Source organism: Octodon degus, unplaced genomic scaffold, assembly GCF_000260255.1.
Source record: "Octodon degus isolate 3935 unplaced genomic scaffold, OctDeg1.0 scaffold00099, whole genome shotgun sequence".
NCBI lineage: Eukaryota > Metazoa > Chordata > Mammalia > Rodentia > Octodontidae > Octodon > Octodon degus.
Genome location: NW_004524675.1, coordinates 7,367,006 through 7,372,832, shown reverse-complemented (window position 1 = coordinate 7,372,832; position 5,827 = coordinate 7,367,006). Strand labels below are relative to the sequence as shown.

The following is a 5,827-nucleotide window of genomic DNA, read 5'->3' as shown; positions in this document are numbered from 1 at the left end:
TATATATATATTTATGTATGGTCTTATCTGTTTTTTCAAGAATTTTATCATGAAGTGGTGTTGGATTTTGTAATAGCCTTTTCTACACCTATGGATATGATTATATGATTTTTGACCCTGTTTCTTTTCACATGATGTATTACATTTACTGACATATGTGACCTATGCCATCCTTGGATCTAAGGGATAAAACCTACATGATCATGATGTATCATCTTTTGATAATGTGCTTCATTTTATTTGCTAATATCTTGCCGAGGATTTTTGCATCTATGTTTTTTTAAAGAAGATTGTCCTAATATTCTTTTGTGATTGGATCTTTATCCAATTTGGGTGTTGGATGATAGTAAATTCCATAAATGAATTTGGGGGCACTCTATCCCTCTGAATTTATTTGAAGATCTTAATGTATAGTATTGATATGCCATCCTTACAAATTTATGTTTTGGATAGAGGTTTATCTATTTTTTTTTCAAATAACCAGGGTTTTTTTCTTGATTACTTCATTTTAGTCTCAATTGCATTGATTTCCATTATCATCATTATAATTTTTGTTCATAATATCAGTGTGGACCTCATTTGTTGTTGTTTCTCAAGACATCATAATGTCTGTTTAATCTTGCTCTGTTTTCCTAATGTGAGAATTGATTGTGATGAATTTTACTCTTAGAAGTACATTCCTAGTATCCCAGAGATTATGATGAGTCAGTGTCATTAACTTCTGAAAATATTTTGCTTTTTTCTTTGATTTCTTCTGTGACCCTTTGATTCTTTTGGAAAATTTTCTAAATTTTTAAAAAGATTTTGCTTTTTTCTGAAATTTCATCTATTCTTGACTTCCAAATTTATTACAGAGTGGTCTAATAGTAAGTTTTATTCTTCTACATATACTCAATCAGGCTTTGTGGATAAGTATGTGATCTACTTTTGTGGATAAGTATGTGATCTAATTTTAAAAAAGTCTAGGTGCTGCTGAAAATGTTATAGGGCAGGTTACTACTCTGCATTTATTACATCCATAACTTCAGAGATGTGACTCAGCCATGAAATTTCATCTATAGCTTTGTTTTGTTTGCTTAGTTGGTATATCTATTTGTGAAAATGGGGTGTTAAAATTCTCTGCTATTATTGAGTTAGTTTTACTTGATCTTTTAGTAGCAGATTTGTTGCATAAAGGTATGTGCTCTAGTATTTGGTTCATATATGTTTATTAATATTAATTATCTTTTCTGGTTGTGTTATTCAGTTAACTATTATACAGACACCTTTTTTGTCTCTTCTAACTGGTTTTAACCTGAAAAATTCTAATACCATTCCTGATATTGGAATAGCTGCCCCTGCTTATTTTTAGGATCCTGGTTCATGGAATGTTGTTGTCCATCCTTTAAATTTTATTCTATGAATATCTTTCTGCATTAGGTGAATTTTTGAAAGCAACTTATATTGGATTCTGTTTTTGTTTTAGTCTTCCAATTTGCCAGTCTGTGTATTTTAGTTGGAGACTTGAGGTCATTGCCATTGAGAGATGTTACTGAAATTTGTTGGTTTATTGGTCATCATCACCTTCTTTTCCTGTTGGTGTCTCCTTTGTTTCCATTTCCTATATTTTTTGTTTTTCATCTATTGCTCTCATTAATTTCCTCTGTATTTTAACTATGTTGAATACAGTGCTAAAATTTAGATGAAACTATTTTTAAGTATTATCTCAAGAGTTGGATTAGTACTCATATCTTCTTAGATGACTTTTCATCGAAATACCTCATTTCTTCAAGGTTTTGAAGGATAGGCTTCCTGGATAAGTTAATTTTGAATAGGAGTTATTTACTCTTAGAGCTTGAAATGTATCACTTCAAGCTCTTCTGGTTTTCAGGGTTTTTGCTTATAAATCTGCTGTGATTCTAATTGGTTTACCTTTATACGTGGTTTATTTTATTTCTCTGTCTGCCTTTGTAATTTATGTTTTTACTGGTTATAGTGAATTTATAATTATATGACTTGCTAATCATGTCCTTTCATCCTAATTGTTTGGTGTTCTATAAATATTGCTTATTGATTTCTTCAAACTTCTTTTTGCATTTGTGACATTTTCTTTAGTAATTTCTGTGATTATGTTAGTAAATCTATCTGTGCTATTTTCTAGTTTTTTTCTAACTCTGACTAGCCTTAGATTGGTCTTCTCATTTTCATCACTTAACTGCTATCTACTATTCTCTTGTTCTCTTGTTTTCTTTTTGGTTTCTTTGAGCTCTTACTGTAGTTCTGTATTTTTCCTTCAATATTAGATACCCTGTCTTCCCCTTGTTCATTTCTACAATACATGAATTCCACACATTTTTTTAATTTTAGGTATTTCTGTCTGCCATCCTCTTGAGGATGCCACATCCTGAACTGTTTTGGTTAATTTTCCAGATTTATTTACCTATTTCTCCCAAATTCACCATAGTCATATTGAGTGAATTTGATGTGAACTGTTGCTTCATTTCCTCTTTGAACTCAACTATTTACTTCATATTTTCTAAGAACTTATCATAGATTTTTACTACCTAATATTTGTTTTCTTCTCCCTTTCTGAACACTTTCTCTGCCTTGGAAGAGTTGTAAGGGTTTAGAGATTTGTTTCCTTGTTTCTTCATTGTCTTGTGTATATGTGTGTTTACTTATTACCACAATCCATTTTTCACGCCCTTCTTTAGGCATTCCTGCAGGTTAGAAATGAGAAAACAGGAGAATTGGAAACATCAGGCAGAAAACAATAGCAACTGAATAAACACAAGAAACCATAAAGGAATACAGCCCAAATAATTTAGTAATTATTTATTACTAAATAATTAAGAAGCATACAAAACTTAAACAAATAAGATGTTTAGTAGGAACACAGATTCAGTATTCCAATGAGACATTGCATATGTGCTTCCTAAGTAACTTCTCTGCCAGACAGCCTGAATGCTCACCCCTTTACCGATCCCTCCACCACAATACAGAAGCTGATGCATAATCAGGACTGCCTTCTGTCAGTCTGAAGGCATTCTGCAGAGGCTGCTTCAGTCTGAGTTCTTGGGTTGGAAGACTTGCTATCACTCTTTCTGGAGATCATAATGTATTAGGCAGAGATGTTCATTGCCACTAAATTGTCCATGGTGTCACAGTTATTCCTATGCAAACAGTTCAGCTACAGTAGTAACAAGCTGATTTGCTGTATTGGCATTAATCAGGGTTTTTGAGAAATGACACACCATTAAAACCTCTTTTTGGTCTCATTTTACCCTACAGAAGAGATATATATTTATAGTGTAAGCATTATAACAGCTCAAAGTTTTACCCACAGTTAACGTGCACTAAATATGATATCTGTGTTTCCAGTTACTGGTGAAAAACAGCATCCAACAGTAATTTTCATTAAATCACTTATAATGATACTTACCTGGCAGGGGGAGATACCATGATCACAAAGGTGGTTTTCCCCAGGCGAGGCTGATACATTGCACTCCATATGTGCTGACACCTTCGATTGCCCCAAATGTGGAAAACTCGACTGCATAATTTGTGGTAATGAGGAACTGCGTTCTCACTCTGCCCTTTTAAAGAAAGGAAAGAGAGAAAAGAGAAAAAATAGGAAAAAAGGAAGGAGTGAAAAACATGAAAGTATATATACAGGATAGTTGAGATGACTGTATTCATAATTTTATCAGATTTTTGAAAACAAAAGTTAATGTTTAGAATTTTCACCTTGACTAACTCAGTATGCTGATGTCTACAGTCTGAGCAACTACACTGAGGGCAGCAAGATGTAATACAAAACCCATTGTTGAATGCCTCTCATCTTGGTCTTCTAAATGTGTATATTCTTCCTAATTCCTTATCAGTTATTATGCTCTCTTTAAAATAAATTAAAGTAAGAAAAGACAAGGAAAAACACATAAGATTTCTTGAAAACAAACACCAATATCCAATCATTTCCCCAATGTTGCATAACTATACCTGTTAATCTGAGCAATATATTTGAGGATAAAAAGTACATAATAGGGGGCATCCGAGATGCACACACACTTCTCAGAGGAAGAAATTAAAGAAGCGAATAAGTATATGAAAAAATGCTCCACATCCCTAGCCATCTGCTACATGCAAATTAAAACAATATTGAGATTGAAAATAGATTGATAGCCCAGAAAGAATGGCTATCATAAAGAAATCACCCAACAACAGATGTTGGAGAGGCTGTGAGGAAAAAGGAACCCTTCTCCACTGCTGGTGGGAATGTAGATTGGTGCAACCATTATGGAAATCAGTGTGGAGACTCCTTAGAAAAGTTGAACTGGAAATTCCCTTTAAACCAGCTATTCCTCTACTGGGAATTTTCCCAGAGGATCTGAAAACATCATATCACAGTGATATATGTGTGCCTATGTTTATAGCAGAACAATTTGTGCTAGCCAAATCTTGGAAACAACCAAGATGCCCATCACCTGAGGAATGGTTGAGAAAGATGTGGTATTTTTACACAATGGAGTATTATTCAGCTATTAAGAATGATAAACTGCAAGCCTTTATATTGAAGTGGATGCCACTTGAACATATACTGATAAGTGAAATAAACCAGACACACATGTGTAAATATCGTATAGTCTCCCTAGTATAAGAACTCAAAAGAAGAAATACAAATAGAAAGGCATAATACAAGTAAAGGGAAAGCAGGATCTCAAGGACTAACTAATCAAGAGAGGGAAAGAAGAGATAAGAAACATGAATAAGTCAAGCCATGCAGTATATGTAGAAGATGAGCAAGGCAATGTTCCTGAGAATCTTCAGAACATTTTTTAATCTAGCAGAAAATTGGAAAGATCCTCATCCTGATGAACTATATATACTTATACCTGTTAACTGAGCAACTGCACTGCAGATGGTAATTTGTAATAGTAGTTTCATGCTTGGAGTGCCTGTCACTCTGGTCTTCTGAATATGGGCTGCTTGTCATGACATGTCAGTTGCTGCTATGATTTCTCTTGGGTAGGTGGTTGTTCAAGAAGAAAGGGGTGGTGAATGAAAGCAAGAGACAGGAAAAGGAATATTGTGGGACTATCTTGCTTCAAGGTTGTATATGGTGAGATTTTTGGACTTATGTGTAAACATAAGAAGTATATAATTCTTTATGCCTATTTTAAAAATATATTCAAATTTTTTTAATGCTTTTTTATCATATTCTGTAGGGACTTAAAGTTCAACATATCAATACTTGATGAAAAATACCTATTCCATATTATGCCTAAGATGTTTGATATGCAGACAGATAGTGAGGTTAAGCTTGACAGCCTAAGTTGTATGGTAATAACAATAAGCTTATCTTCTGGATGGTTAACAACCTAAGTTTGCAGACCAAAATTTGAGAGAAAGGAGGGCTGCTGGGGCCAGGGAGATGGCTCAGTGGAATAAGCGCTTCCCAGGCAAGCGCAAGGATCTGAGTTCAATCCCCAGTTCCACAAAAAAAAAAAAAAAAAAAAAAAAAAAAAAAAAAAAAAAAAAAGAAAAGAAAAAAAAATCAAGAAAGTGTGATCTAGGAACTATAAAAGGCAAACCACTTACTTATTTTAAAAGAATAGGAAATCAACTTGGCTTCAGTTTTCCACAACAAAATTAACACGAGAAGAGGGGGCAATACTTGCTAATCAGAAGAGAAAGGAGAAGCCCTGCCTCGTCTTTCTTCTCACAAGGCATCTATCAACTGCAGGCCCTGCCTCTGGCAACACCTATAAATTGAGGGACCTCTGACTACAAGGCCTTCCAGCACAATACACCACAAGACAAATGTCCATCTCTGGTCCCGAGGAGCTGA

The 5,827-nt window shown here is 34.1% G+C and overlaps 1 non-coding gene across 1 annotated transcript; it reads left to right on the top strand.

Annotated features, from left to right (window-relative positions):
- Positions 1-3,413: 3,413 nt before the first annotated feature.
- LOC111818686 lies at positions 3,414-3,580 on the top strand. The gene has a single exon (XR_002822609.1). It is a non-coding gene; the product is annotated as a U1 spliceosomal RNA (small nuclear RNA).
- Positions 3,581-5,827: the final 2,247 nt, after the last annotated feature.